The sequence below is a fragment of the Schistocerca americana genome, chromosome 1, assembly GCF_021461395.2.
Source record: "Schistocerca americana isolate TAMUIC-IGC-003095 chromosome 1, iqSchAmer2.1, whole genome shotgun sequence".
NCBI classification, from domain to species: domain Eukaryota; kingdom Metazoa; phylum Arthropoda; class Insecta; order Orthoptera; family Acrididae; genus Schistocerca; species Schistocerca americana.
In genome coordinates this window covers 929,399,574-929,416,077 of record NC_060119.1, presented here as the reverse complement: position 1 = coordinate 929,416,077, position 16,504 = coordinate 929,399,574, and the positions used below count along the sequence as shown (strand labels likewise).

Below are 16,504 nucleotides of genomic sequence, written 5' to 3'. Positions count from 1 at the left end.
CCTCCTTACGCTAACTTTGACATCGTTTAGCTTCTGTTTGTCTGAGAGGTTTTGGCTGCGTTTAAACTTGGAGTGGAGCTCTCTTTGCTTTCGCAGTAGTTTCCTAACTTTGTTGTTGTACCACGGTGGGTTTTTCCCGTCCCTCACAGTTTTACTCGGCACGTACCTGTCTAAAATGCATTTTACGATTGCCTTGAACTTTTTCCATAAACACTCAACATTGTCAGTGTCGGAACAGAAATTTTCGTTTTGATCTGTTAGGTAGTCTGAAATCTGCCTTCTATTACTCTTGCTAAACAGATAAACCTTCCTCCCTTTTTTTATATTCCTATTAACTTCCATATTCAGGGATGCTGCAACGGCCTTATGATCACTGATTCCCTGTTCTGTACATACAGATTCGAAAAGTTCGGGTCTGTTTGTTATCAGTAGGTCCAATATGTTATCTCCACGAGTCGGTTCTCTGTTTAATTGCTCGAGGTAATTTTCGGATAGTGCACTCAGTATAATGTCACTCGATGCTCTGTCCCTACCACCCGTCCTAAACATCTGAGTGTCCCAGTCTATATCTGGTAAATTGAAATCTCCACCTAAGACTATAACATGCTGAGAAAATTTATGTGAAATGTATTCCAAATTTTCTCTCAGTTGTTCTGCCACTAATGCTGCTGAGTCGGGAGGTCGGTAAAAGGAGCCAATTATTAACCTAGTTCGGTTGTTTAGTGTAACCTCCACCCATAATAATTCACAGGAACTATCCACTTCTACTTCACTACAGGATAAACTACTACTAACAGCGATGAACACTCCACCACCGGTTGCATGCAATCTATCCTTTCTAAACACCGTCTGTACCTTTGTAAAAATTTCGGCAGAATCTATCTCTGGCTTAAGCCAGCTTTCTGTACCTATAACGATTTCAGCTTCGGTGCTTTCTATCAGCGCTTGAAGTTCCGGTACTTTACCAACGCAGCTTCGACAGTTGACAATTACGATACCGATTGCTCCTTGGTCCCCGCATGTCCTGACTTTGCCCTGCACCCGTTGAGGCTGTTGCCCTTTCTGTACTTGCCCAAGGCCATCTAACCTAAAAAACCGCCCAGCCCACGCCACACAACCCCTGCTACCCGTGTAGCCGCTTGTTGCGTGTAGTGGACTCCTGACCTATCCAGCGGAACCCGAAACCCCACCACCCTATGGCGCAAGTCGAGGAATCTGCAGCCCACACGGTCGCAGAACCGTCTCAGCCTCTGATTCAGACCCTCCACTCGGCTCTGTACCAAAGGTCCGCAGTCAGTCCTGTCGACGATGCTGCAGATGGTGAGCTCTGCTTTCATCCCGCTAGCGAGACTGGCAGTCTTCACCAAATCAGATAGCCGCCGGAAGCCAGAGAGGATTTCCTCCGATCCATAGCGACACACATCATTGGTGCCGACATGAGCGACCACCTGCAGATGGGTGCACCCTGTACCCTTCATGGCATCCGGAAGGACCCTTTCCACATCTGGAATGACTCCCCCCGGTATGCACACGGAGTGCACATTGGTTTTCTTCCCCTCTCTTGCTGCCATTTCCCTAAGGGCCCCCATTACGCGCCTGACGTTGGAGCTCCCAACTACCAGTAAGCCCACCCTCTGCGACTGCCCGGATCTTGCAGACTGAGGGGCAACCTCTGGAACAGGACAAGCAGCCATGTCAGGCCGAAGATCAGTATCAGCCTGAGACAGAGCCTGAAACCGGTTCGTCAGACAAACTGGAGAGGCTTTCCGTTCAGCCCTCCGGAATGTCTTTCGCCCCCTGCCACACCTTGAAACGACCTCCCACTCTACCACAGGTGAGGGATCAGCCTCGATGCGGGCAGTATCCCGGGCAACCACAGTCGTAGTCCGATCAGGGGATGCGTGGGACGAGCTGGCCGTCCCCGACAAACCCCCATCCCGACCCCCACAGTGATGCCCATTGGCAACAGCCTCAAGCTGTGTGACCGAAGCCAACACTGCCTGAAGCTGCGAGCGAAGGGATGCCAACTCAGCCTGCATCCGAACACAGCAGTTGCAGTGGCTGTGGCACGAAAGACTTTCTGGAACATTTGTGTGGTTATAGCTGCACCAGCTCTTCTGATTCAGTCTTGAAGCTTGCCAGTGGTTTGACATAGTGTCGGCAAAACACATGTCCCTTGATAAATCTCCAGAAAAGAGACCAGTGGGTGTGAGATCGGGAGAATGCCCTGCTCAAATCATGGGTCATGCACACCCAATCCTTCTTCCTGAAACAAATCATTCAAAAACATATGCGCATCTAAGGCATAATTACACAGTGCTCCATCTTACACAAATTGTGGTAAAGGAAACTGTTTCAGCATATACAAGTATGTCGCCCCATTGATGGAGTTTTCAGTGATGAAACATGGACCATACATTTTGTCATAGGATACTCCCATCCACACATTAACTTAGGGAGAATCTTGATGGAATTTTAGGTGCTCTACTGGTGGTGCGTCAGCCTAAATAATGCAGTTATGTTGGTCAACTCTTCCACAAGGGTGGAAGGCTGCCTTGTCACTGAATAAGATTTGGTTGAGGATGTTGCAATTTGCATCTACTGCAAGCAAATCCTGCCATGAGTCCACATGCTCTGCCAAATCGTTCACATGTAATTGGTGCAGATGGTACAGCTTTTTTCCAGCATGCATCACAACCCATTATCTACCGTCAAGTATGGAATGTCCAGTTCCACTGACAATTGCCACACCAATTTTAGACTGCTGTGTGCTGATGTCTTCAGTTCAGTCAGCAGAGTTTGATTGATGGCCAAGCTTGTTCTTAATGGTACCAGGTGCTTAATTTATTCACTGATTGCTGAATCGCCGTATTAGTAGGTCGAGGTTTATGGAATTGGTGGTCAAATCTCATCTGAATTTCACCATAAAACAACATCTGCAACCTCCAAGCCAGAGTGTATATCTTCACTTACGGAGTTAATATCACCTTTAATGATAGAACTAGTGTTTAGGCGTGCCATGAAGTCAGTCCATCATTTTCAGCAACAACTACAACTTTTGTATCTACAGTGCACCTGCAGTCCACTAAACACCATATGTCTACACCCCCATTTTCTACCAAAACAATACTTAATCTCTGGACACCCTATATTTGAGTATCCCATTAAGGATCTTCGAGTACTAGGTTTCTCATGACTTTTGATGAGCGTATATTTTTTTATAATATTTATTTGTCTTGCAGTGAAACACAGGACAATAATTCATATATTTTTCATCGTCCTTTCAAAAAACTGAAGTGATTTAAGAGACATTTAAAAGTATATACAGTGAAAACTGTCTTATGTTTTTCAAGGGTATTTAAGAAATGATATAAAAATATGAAAATGTAAAATAAAATGTACTTTATATAATGTAATTGTATAGATAAAAATTCTACTCACTAAGCGGTGGCAGGAGAAAACACACACACACACACACAAACAAGCAAGACTGTGGCTCCTCCTTGTGGCAGAAGAGTTGAAGGGAAAGGAAGAGTTTCCTAAATCTCTCCAGTCCTTTTCCTTCGCCCATCTTCCTTTCCCTTCAACCCTTCTGCTGGAAGAAGGAGTCACTGGCTCCAAAAGTTTGCAGATGTGAAATCTTTTTTATACTGTATTCTCCTGCTGCCACTTGGAGAGTAGAATTTTTATCCATCCAATTACATTGTATTGTCAAAAATTGATTATTTTGATCCAGTTTTGACTAATAGATAGAGTGATTAACGGGGAAGGTTCTTTTATGTTATTTGTAAATAGTTTGTGAAAATTGGCTGAACTACGATGAATTAATGTGTGCCATTGCTGTGAAAATGATGGCATTGTCGTCTAGCAGTACAGCTGCCACAACTCCAAGCAGCAGTGAAACTTCAGCAGAAGTTGGGCATGGTGGTGTGTACCTGAAAACCGGAAGCTTGCGGGATTGAATTCTGATTGGACACAGATTTTTCACTCTGGTTTTTTAACCTAGCATTCACTTCTCCATTACGTAGACATAGACCAGAAGCAAAACATGGTAAATGTATGTCTCCTTTCGCGATGCAGCATTGAAGTCAGGTGAGGTGATTTAGTGGTAAGGTGCATGACTGATAACCGAAAGGTTGTGGGATTGGATCCTGGTTGAACCACAGATTTTTATATTTGTCTGTGAATCTAGCAATCACCTCTCAATGATGTGGAGATTCATGAAAAAAACAACGTGTTTAGGTCCCCCATTAAACAGTAGGACACCTTTTCCTGGTTGGATGACTGGAAAGGGAGACACGAGTTGCCAAAGTGATGTCCAATTGAGACTTGTACCAGGACAATGAGCCATGTGAAATTATTATTGCCAGACTCTATGCGTATATACATACATTCTCCTTCTATACGTGTTGTAAATTATAGTCTCTCACTGCCTATATTTGAAAGCTACTCTCAGGAACTATAGTAGAGATTTTGGTACTCGTGACACACTTGCGCGTAAGTCGTCAAATTCCCAGGATCGACGAATCTTATCTGTTCCATATTTCGTTGGAGTTTGGATGGACATCGCATGCCAATGAAGGGAGCTGCGACATACCGTACCATCTGCAGTGGCACAATCGTGTTCAGTGGTGATTTCCGGCTAATGGCCAGCTCTTACCTCATGTATCAGGCATGAACTGGTCACAGATGTGCATAGCCTTTTGATGCACAGTTCACATTGTTAGCAGGTTGCGGCTGGACAGTCACTGATGCCTTTAGACACTGCAGTAGCCTATGCTGGCAAGTGGTCTGCGCGACTGTTGGAATGTGATGATATTCTGTTGCCTAATGTTGTCTGATATATCCATGTGAAGCCGGGACAGGTCACTAGTACTTTATAAAAAAAAATCAGTGAACCAGTTTATTAATTGTACAGACATTGAATTGGCAACCAATAGTTGTACACGAGTTTGGCGTATTAACACGCTTGTAACTTTTTTTCCAAAATAAAAAAAATGTTTTTCTTGAAAGAAATTTAGATTTATTGTCTTTTTTAACTTCTTAGGTAAATTTTTTCTATGTCATTGGTTCTGAAACTTTCTTCCTTTTTACCAGATTTTCGTTTATTCAGAAACTGTGAAATGAACAGTATTTGCTAATCAGCAAACAAAGATTACAAGAGCATTTAAAATTTAAATTGCAAAGTTTAGTGTGGTGGATGAGCTTGCTTTTGAGAAGAAAGTTTTTTGAAATGTGGTGTAAAAAAGCAGAAACTGCCACTCAGAAGTTCGTCGCTTACATTTAGATGTGAATGTTTGTTAGACTTCAGAGCTGGAAAACCAGTCTCACACATGTATCTAGTTGCAAAAGGAATCAGGATCTTCTTTCATTTTCGCTCACCATTGGGAATTCCTTGCTAATGTGTATCCAAAACTCCAAAAAAGACACTTCATTTAATTTACTCTTCAGTGAAGTATCACGATTAAGACCAATAAGTTGCTCTTCTCCTTTATATTTAGACATGATGGTCCAGGAGCATTTTTGAATGGATTTTTAATCTAATTTAATTCAACAAAATCGTCACTGAAATACTTTTCAAAGTGAACTTTCAGTTTTGCAAAATTATGAAGATGACAGGTTTTTTTTTCTCCATTGGAAGTATCATACCGTCTGGATCTTCTAACAGTAACACTAGTGTAGAGAACATATCTAGCATGCCACTTTCCATTTGATATTACTGCATCTCTAATTTCTTGGTAAAAACCTTTACTTTTTCATTCCAAGATAGTACAGTTGTGTAATTATATTGAAGTGAAGGGCATTAAGAATATTTAGTTTCACGAAAAGTCAATGAGGTAAGCCGTTTAAGGCAGAAAATCTCTGTTGCTGGAACAGTCTGCCAGAGAATGGCTTTTCTCCTTTAAGAAACAGAATACCTCTTTCCTCAGTTCAAACGTTCTTGTTAGTACTTCATCCCCTGAGAGCCATTGAGCATTATTAAAAAGGAGCAGTTGAGTGTATTCAGCATCTGTCTCCTCATGTAGCACCTTAAAAAGCCTCGAATTTATGGATTTTGCCTTAATAGTAGTAACTGTTTCTACAACTGATTGCAGCACTTCATGAAATGGTGGGCTATGTTCTTTAGTGGCCAGAGCCTTCCACTGTGTCACACAGTGAGTCAGTACTGCATCAGGAGTTACAGCTTTAACTTTCACTTGCAATCCAATATGAATACCATATGTTAAGCAAGCTCCATTTATAGATACCCTAATTCACCTGTTCCACAATACAATTTTGATTTTAAAAAGTATGGATCATGTCAAAAAGGCTTTGAGCTGTAGCTGTTTCCAGTATCAGCTCACAGAAGATCGATTCCTTTTTATTTTTTTATTATTTTTATTTTTCTATGTACTTATTTATCCACCCTTAGACAATATACATTGTATGGATGTCGTCAGTGAATGTGCAAATTATCGTATGAAGTCTAAATGTAATAACACGATTCACGTTTCTGTCGCACTTCACCTAGTGTAGACCGGGAACTGTCTGTTAGGCATGCCCGATGTGAACTGGCTGGGCACGGCCCGTGCTACCTGAGTTGTTGTTCCGCCGGCAGAGGGCGCAGCCGAATTCTCGCGTGCCCTCTGTTGGGCGGGACTTTACTTGCGGCAACTACTGTCCGTGACGCACCATGCCAATGTGCGCCTCCCGCGATCTTTCTGGTGGCTACTGCACTAAATATTTTCTTAACAAATGCCATTTACATTATTTGATAACCATAGGTTTTTTGATGTGGAACTAACATACATAAATATAGAGCTCTGCGTATTATACAAATGAAAAAAGATTATTTATGTTGTTTAAGTAAATATACTAGGTGTGTTGATATGGAACTAGCAGACAAATACATAGGCATAAGTACATAATACATGAATTTCAGGTATAACTTATGCTAGGTGTTCCCAATCTTTCTATCTAAATAGAGGCAATGACTCAACCTTGTGTTACGATCAAGAATAATGTTATTCAAGCTATAATTGTCAAAATATTTTCTAATATACATTATGGTATGAAAAATAGACTCACAAGGAACAATCAAAATGCCCAGGTTTTTAAATAATTCTTTGTAGTGAGCCCATTGATTGCATTTTGTCATTATTCTTACAGCTCTCGTTTGTAATCTGAAAACTGTTTGTAGATTCTGGGTACTATTTCCCTAAAAGATTATTCCGTAGCTAAGGATGGCATGCACATAACAAAAGTAAGCTGACCGTACACAGATGTCACTGCATACTGATGCAAGAACTCTGAGCACGTAGCATGCTATGGAGACCCTCTTTGAGATAATCATGACATGTTCATTCCATTTTAGTCGGCTGGTCATGTGCAGTCCTAGGAATTTAGTGTTAGTTACATCTGTTATTGAAGTGTTGTGTAGTTTTAAATTTATGGACTTGTGCTTCTTGTTTATTCTAAAGTACATGCTGTTTGTTTTCTTAATGTTGAGGGTTATTCTGTTCTCTGTAGACCATTTGTAAACATCTGCTCGTGCTTCATTGGCTTTTTCCAATAGCAGGTCAGGTGTCTTGCTAGTAATCAGTATATTACTGTCATCAGCATCTCCATGCTCCTCACATTGTAGAAAATCAGTAATATAAATTAAGAACAGTATTGGGCCCCTGAAAACTTCCTTGTGGGACTCCTATATTAACATACTGTGCGCCAGATAAGTGATTTACCAAATATTTGGAAGTGCTATGTGAAATTTCTACTCTCTGCACTCTGCTGTTTAGGTGCTATTTATTTACCACTCCTCTGATTCCCAGAGACTCCAACTTGTGAAGAAGAATGTTGTGATCAACAGTATCAAAGGCCTTTGATAATCTATGGAAATTCCAGTTACATAACTGTCCTTATCTAGTGATTCAAGAATGTTAAACTCAACAATGAAATTAATACAAGCAATCAAGTGAGCATCTTTATACATATTAGTCATTTTGGCCACTTGAAGTGCAAAACAGTTGTTAAACACATTATTGATTAGCGGCTCACATAAATCGTCAGAAATGCCCAAAATACTTCTATGCACTGCGTCGTTAGACATAGGAATACTTTTCAGCTGTTGAGCAAATGATTCAATAAAAAATGTTGATACTGTATCAATCACTGCTGGCACAACCAGAGCATCTGCAACTGTGTGGGATTTTTGCATTCAGCAATCCTGTGTGAAATCTGGCAAGAGGGCCGTGGAAGTTACATTTTCATTTTAGCAAAGTTCTTCTGGATAGACAATGAAACATTTAGTTTCCCGATAACAAGTTCCTTTTGTTTTCCCATTCGTTAAGGTTGTTTGGTTTCAATATCTCTCTCTAACTTGTTAGCCTTCATGCTGTTAGCAGCTAAAGTAGTTAGACAAATTGCATACTGTTGATATTCTTCACCATTGATTGTTGTTTTTGTGAAGCCTAGCAGTAAACTGTTCTGATGATAAATTCTCGTTTTTAGCTAACCACCTCATCCCGCAGTAAAGTTTTCACTGCACAGACACAAGCAGACATTTGTAAAGGCAAAGAGTTTGGGTAGAGATGTCAGTCGAGGCGGAAGTAAAGAGGCAAAGATGTTGTTGAAAGACAGGTGAGGTATGAGCGGCGACAACTTGAAATTAGCGGAGGTTGAGGCCTGGCGGATAATGAGAAGAGAGGATATACTGAAGGGCAAGTTCCCATCTCCAGAGTTCTGACAGGTTGGTGTTAGTGGGAAGTATCCAGATAACCCGGATGGTGTAACACTGTGCCAAGATGTGCTGGCCGTGCACCAAGGCATGTTTAGCCACAGGGTGATCCTCATTACCAACAAACACTGTCTGCCTGTGTCCATTCATGCGAATGGACAGTTTGTTGCTGGTCATTCCCACATAGAAAGCCTCACAGTGTAGGCAGGTCAGTTGGTAAATCACGTGGGTGCTTTCACACGTGGCTCTGCCTTTGATCGTGTACGCCTTCCGGGTTACAGGACTGGAGTAGGTGGTGGTGGGAGGGTGTATGGGACAGGTTTTACACCGGGGGTGGTTACAAGGGTAGGAGCCAGAGGGTAGGGAAGGTGGTTTGGGGATTTCTTACGGATGAACTAAGAGGTTACGAAGGTTAGGTGGACGGTGGAAAGACACTCTTGGTGGAGTGGGGAGGATTTCATGAAGGATGGATCTCATTTCAGGGCAGGATTTGAGGAAGTCGTATCCCTGCTGGAGGGCCACATTCAGAGTCTGATCCAGTCCCGGAAAGTATCCTGTCACTAGTGGGGCACTTATGGGGTTCTTCTGTGGGAGGTTCTGGGTTTGAAGGGATGAGGAAGTGGCTCTGGTTATTTGCTTCTGTACCAGGTCCGGAGGGTAGTTGCGGGATGCGAAAGCTGTTTTCAGGTTGTTGGTGTAATGGTTCAGGGATTCCGGACTGGAGCAGGTTCATTTGCCACGAAGACCTAGGCTGTAGGGAAGGGACCGTTTGATGTGGAATGGGTGGCAGCTGTCATAATGGAGGTACTGTTGCTTGTTGGTGGGTTTGATGTGGACGGACGTGTGAAGCTGGCCATTGGACAGATGGAGGTCAACGTCAAGGAAAGTGGCATGGGATTTCGAGTAGGACCAGGTGAATCTGATGGAACCAAAGGAGTTGAGGTTGGAGAGGAAATTCTGGAGTTCTTCTTCACTGTGAGTCCAGATCATGAAGATGTCATCAATAAATCTGTACCAAACTTTGGGTTGGCAGGCCTGGGTAACCAAGAAGGCTTCCTCTAAGCGACCCATGAATAGGTTGGCCAATAGCCACACAAACAAACACAAACATACACACAAAATTCAAGCTTTCGCAACAAACGGTTGCTTCATCAGGAAAGAGGGAAGGAGAGGGAAAGCCAAAGGATGTGGGTTATAAGGGAGAGGGTAAGGAGTCATTCCAATCCCGGGAGCGGAAAGACCTTAGGGGGGAAAAAAGGACAGGTATATACTCGCGCGCACACACACACACACACACACACACACACACACACACACACACACACACACACACATATCCATCCGCACATACACAGACACAAGCAGACATTTGTAAAGGCAAAGAGTTTGGGCAGAGATGTCAGTCTAGGCGGAAGTACAGAGGCAAAGATGTTGTTGAAAGACAGGTGAGGTATGAGCGGCGGCAAATTGAAATTAGCGGAGCTTGAGGCCTGGCGGATAACGAGAAGAGAGGATATACTGAAGGGCAAGTTCCCATCTCTGGAGTTCTGACAGGTTGGTGTTAGTGGGAAGTATCCAGATAACCCGGACGGTGTAACACTGTGCCAAGATGTGCTGGCCGTGCACCAAGACATGTTTAGCCACAGGGTGATCCTCATTACCAACAATCACTGTCTGCCGGTGTCCATTCATGCGAATGGACAGTTTGTTGCTGGTCATTCCCACATAGAAAGCTTCACAGTGTAGGCAGGTCAGTTGGTAAATCACGTGGGTGCTTTCACACGTGGCTCTGCCTTTGATCGTGTACACCTTCCGGGTTACAGGACTGGAGTAGGTGGTGGTGGGAGGGTGCATGGGACAGGTTTTACACCGGGGGCGGTTACAAGGGTAGGAGCCAGAGGGTAGGGAAGGTGATTTGGTGATTTCATAGGGATGAACTATTCCCTACCCTCTGGCTCCTACCTTTGTAACTGCCCCCGGTGTAAAACCTGTCCCATGCAACCTCCCACCACCACCTACTCCAGTCCTGTAACCCGGAAGGTGTACACGATCAAAGGCAGAGCCATGTGTGAAAACACCTACGTGATTTTACCAACCGACCTGCCTACACTGTGAAGCTTTCTATGTGGGAATGACCAGCAACAAACTGTCCATTCGCATGAATGGACACAGGCAGACAGTGTTTGTTGGTAATGAGGATCACCCTGTGGCTAAACATGCCTTGCTGCACGGCCAGCACATCTTGGCACAGTGTTACACCGTCTGGGTTATCTGGATACTTCCCACTAACACCAACCTGTCAGAACTCTGGAGATGGGAACTTGCCCTTCAGTATATCCTCTCTTCTCATTATCCGCCAGGCCTCAACCTCCACTAATTTCAAGTTGTCGCCGCTCATACCTCACCTGTCTTTCAACAACATCTTTGCCTCTTTACTTCCGCCCCGACTGACATCTCTGCCCAAACTCTTTGCCTTTACAAATGTCTGCTTGTGTCTGTGTATGTGCGGATGGATATGTGTGTGTGTGCGAGTGTATACCTGTCCTTTTTTCCCCCCTAAGGTAAGTCTTTCGCTCCCGGGATTGGAATGACTCCTTATCCTCTCCCTTAAAACCCACATCCTTTCGTCTTTCCCTCTCCTTCCCTCTTTCCTGATGAAGCAACCGTTTGTTGCGAAAGCTTGAATTTTGTGTGTATGTTTGTGTTTGTTTGTGTGTCTATCGACCTGCCAGTGCTTTTGTTTGGTAAGTCTCATCATCTTTGTTTTTAGATATATTTTTCCCATGTGGAATGTTTCCCTCTATTATATATATATATATTCGAAGAGTTCTGACACATCCATGCTTTGTGATCGGAATTTTTGTTTGTGGGCAAAATTTTCACATTTTAAAACAATGTCATTTCTTTGATTTGCAAATCACAAAGTGTTTTATTTTTAGAGCCATCAAAATTAATGCCTAACATTTCTGTATGGTGAACTTTACAATGGTTCACTCCATGCTAATTTCCACCTTGGAACACATGTGATTCTCGTGGTAGAAAGGTAAAAAGAGACCTGTTTCATCAACATTGAAAATGTTGTTCAGTTCATAGTGCTGTTCAAATTTTTTTCAACTCACCAGTCTGCTACTCGCTAACAGTTTTTATGTTCACATTATTTTTTTCCCCACATACAGCTTCGTAAATCACATTATAATGTTTCTTAAATCTTGCACCCACTTGCTGGATACAGAGAGAGTCTCGATTTCGAGTATACTGGCCACTTCCAATGCCTTCTTGTGTAACATGAAACCTTTCATCAGGATGTACCTCTGGGCAATAATAATAATAATAATAAATTTTGCGTTTGTCAGTACCCTGGTTTAAGTCTTTCAATTGGACGCCACTTTGGCGATTTGCTTATCGTTAACGTACACCACTTGTCCAACTGGGGAAAGGGAATCCACAGGGAATCCGCACTACATGTTGTTTCTGCCGACTCCTCATATCATTAAGAGGTGAAGGCTGGATTAAACGCAGACTGAAAAATTTGTTGTTTGACTGGGATTTGATCCCACGATTCTCGATTTGCAGGCATGCACTGTACCGGTAGACCACCAGGTCCGACAGTTACGAGATGGTAATCAAACTGTATTGTTGGAGTATTTCGTCGTATTTTATGTCAAGTAAATGTGCTGTGGTGCAAGCCAAAGTAAATTCAAGCTAAAGATATCAGTTCTGAACCCAGAAAAGTGTGCAGCCAGGGCAGTACTGTAAGTGGAAATCCATGTAGATAGCAAACCAAAATTGTAAACAGGTTTCACACAAGACTGCTGACAAATTTTTATGAGTCAAAATAAATGGGTATGGTGATATGCATTAGGTGGATTAAAAGTAGTGGCAATTTGGTTATAATTCATGCCAGACTTCAATGAGTGAAATTCACTTTATTACATGCCCGTCTCACATCTCGTCACTTTCCACACCCACGTGGAAGACGTCATACACTGTCAGTGCATCCATCTGTGATGATGTCTCACTAGGACCGCCATATGGTGTCTTATTATTTGCTGTAACACCTACCACGAAGTAGTTCCCTCATTTTGGCGAACGAATCATAATCAGGGTACTCATATTTGGTGAATACAGTGGATGTTCTAGTATCTCCCACTGCCAAATACGCAGAGTTCCTGCACAAGGCTCGTCATTTGGCATCTTGTATTGTCGCGAAAGTTGATAGGATGCATCGCTGGAAGGAAATATTATTGTGCATTCCGACCAAGTGCCACTTCAGTCTTGATCCACGCACCTTTTTCATATTTCCCAGACATACTGTTAAAGCGGTGGAACTAGCCTTTCCAACTTTGAGATAGTACATACCGCAACTGACTCAAACACAACCTGTTCTGCTGATTGCATACTTCACCCCACCCTTTCCTATCAGCTACAGATAGCATACATACCGTATGACGCACATCATTCATGTTACGGTATTGTTGCTACTCCTTTTTATCGAACCCATGCAAAGACGCATGTGTGAGTAGTTGTTATCTCCCACCTTTGTAGTGGCCTAATTATAAGAAACATATACTGTGAAACATATACTATATACTATAAGAAACATATACTATGAATTTTGATTTTTGATGAATGGGAAACTGAAAAAGTTTATTTCATCCGTTTCATTGGTGTTCAATATGCATCCTTGAGATGCACGGAATGTGTCAATGCGGTATTCAGATTTTTCCGACACTGCAGCAAGCGTGTCTTGAGTTACAGTTTCCACAGGTGCTGTTATGTGAGGTCTTAGTTCATCCATTCAGTGTTGTATGATGAGTTTTAACTTTCTCGAGAATTTTTACTCTCTCTTCCCTTAAGAGAGTGTTGCTGTCTCTCTTCTTAATATTCTCCGCCTGAAAACGGACAGAAAAAACTTTAATTCCAAACAACTAACAATACAACTCTTCATTCACAAACGCAATAGCTATGAGCAATGCTACACAAAATTGAGATTCTATTGTGACTGATGGGAGTAGCTATATCAATTGAAATCAAATGGTCTCATTCGATATTGAAAGCTTTCTTCTCACAGTCAGTCTAGTTAAACCTTCGATAAAGGATGACACTGTTCATTGCACCTATGTATAGTAAATGAAACAAGATTATTAGTTGCAGGTGTTGGGAAGTGAATGTTGTCTGTATATGATCATAGTCACAAGGTAAAGCTAACATGGAAATAACAGTGTACACAGGACTGGTAGCTAAGGTTGGAAATGACCTAAATGAGTGTATGTCAGTCCAAAGTCATATAAAATCTTCCAGCCTAATATGTTATTTGGGTAGTGGTTATGTAGTCAAAATTCTTGTGATAGCCTGTGCTTTAATGCACACCCTTATTAACACAAAACACAAAGCAGTAATTCTGTACAGTTCAAATATAACCTTTCTTCACTAGTTAATTTGAGGATGGGCTGTACCAGTTCAACAAATCCTTGTTGATCTCCTAAGTCCGGTTGATGTCACCTCAATCTGTGTATTGTATGGTTCGGTCATTAAAGTGTCCAGGAGTCCATTTTTCATCCTGTTCTACTACTGATCCAGGAGACAGCCGAATTCAGTGCCGTTCATCTTCTTTTCTACAAGATGCAAAATTTTCTGAGTTGTTTTAATTCCCTTTGACAGTTCCATAAGGCAGTTTCACAGTGTACAGCATATTTCCCAGCTGTTTGATTACACTGCCAGTGTTCCTTGGTGATCCAGTTAATAAATTGTTTGAGAAATTTTTGGCATACACTTGATAAACAACCTGAAATTTTGAAATCTTCTTTGGCTTTGCCTTCTCTTTTGATGGAAGGATATGAAATAGTTCAGCAGGTGATTTTCATGTTATTGGAGTTGTCTGGTAAGTAATCAGCATTTTCCGTCGAGCCCAGTTAGCCTTTTTCATGGCTTCCATGAAAGTCCTGACAAATCTGCCTGCTTCACCATCATTTGAAGCAGAGTGAAACGGAGTTGTAGCCAGATGTTCAGTGCGATTCCTGCCACAGAAATCTTTGAATTCTTGTGGTACAAATTGTGTACCAGTCACACACTATGTTCTGGGGGAAGCCACCTATAGCAAAGATCTCTTTGAGTGCCTTCATTGTGGCTTCGGAAGTTGTTGACGTCATTTCAAATATTTTGAATCAGGATGCTTTCCAAAATGATCCAAAGTAATCAGTATGGATTCTTTCCCATGGTTCTGTTGCTTGGGACCAGTTTTGAAAATCCTTGTATAGGTTTTGTTTTACCTTTTGCCATTGTAAAACCATTTATTTATTTTCTTCATCCATATTTGGCCACCAACAACATCTTCTGTCCATTTGTTTCATTTTGATGAAACTCCAGTGTTCACCATGAAGAATCTTCAGTATTTTCTTTTGGTACATTTTGAGTATGAGAACTCTTGTGAAACCTGACTGAAGAAGTGACAAGTCATGGCTGGTGCTCAAGACAGTCCTTTTGTTAAAATATGGCTCCAAAATATTTTTATCATTTGGCAATAGTCGGGCCATACATTTTACACATAATGCAGAGTCATTTTGAGTACTGCATATTTGTTCACAGCTTCTTGAATTTTTCTGTGATCAACCAAAAATGAATTGAATTGTTTATTAACTTCTTCAGACATATTGAATAATTTTTATCCACATCAGTAGGCAGCCTTGATGAGACATCAGCATCACAATGTTTTGCTATGGACATGTATCTGATTTCGCAATTCCATCCTGTCAATGTGACTGATCATTGTAAAACTGTCATTATTGGGAGCTGTTTATTTAGATCGAATATTGGAACCAGAGACTTATGATATGTGATCAGTTCAGAGCTTCTTCCATACAAGTATTAGTGAAATTTCTTGACCCTATAGATTACGGATAGGGACAGGAAAAAATTGATTTATTTTATGGCCAAATTTTGTGTTATTTGCTGCCAAATTTTGTATTATTTTGCCAGTTTTTCTGTTATATTTTTCCATTTTTGGCATTTATTTCTTTTTTTTTTTAAATTTTGACGCAAACCATCCTTGCAACACTTCACACAATTCCGTTTTTGGTCAAGCATGAGCAGTCGTGGAACCCATCTTGCAGATAGCTTTCTCATGTTCAAATATTTATGCAAAATATTATGTACTCGTTCATTTGAGATGCCCACAGCACTAGCAATCTCACACACCTTAACTCTCTGTCATCCACCTCCATATCATGGATTTTATCAATGGTTTCCGGAGTCGTAACCTCCACAGGGCATCTAGAACGTTCAGCATCACTTGTGCCCATATGGCCTCTCTGAAAATTTTGAAACCACTTATAAACTGTTCTAATCAAAGGTGCAGAGTCACCGTAATGTTTATCAAGCTTCTCTTTAGTCTCCTGAGGCCTTTCATAAAGTAATGTTTAATCACTACACGAAATCTTTTTCATCCATTTTTTGACATTTACTCGACTTCCTTGATTCACACGAATGCCAAACACAAAAAAATAGACCAATATGGCATAAACTTGGTGTGTGTTCCTTCCAAAGATGCTACTAACTAAACATGACCTTGATACGCACCGGTGGTGCCATCTCTCGGACTTTGCACGGACTTTGCAAATGCCCCTCGTACAGCAATGATAAAGCCGCTCTCAGCATGGTATGTAGAGAGCACATCTGTGGCAGTCAAAGGGTTAATAAAATGAATTAATGTCAAAGTTTATGATATAATGTAGCAAAAAATTATGCAGTCATCTGTTAACTTACTCAGAATTTATGATTGAGTTTGTAAACAGG

General features: G+C 41.7%; 1 protein-coding gene across 2 annotated transcripts in view; it reads left to right on the top strand.

The window, feature by feature from the left end:
- LOC124615351 (transcription elongation factor SPT6) overlaps positions 1-16,504 on the top strand; it is a 163,723-nt gene that overhangs the window by 63,449 nt on the left and 83,770 nt on the right. The window lies entirely within an intron of this gene.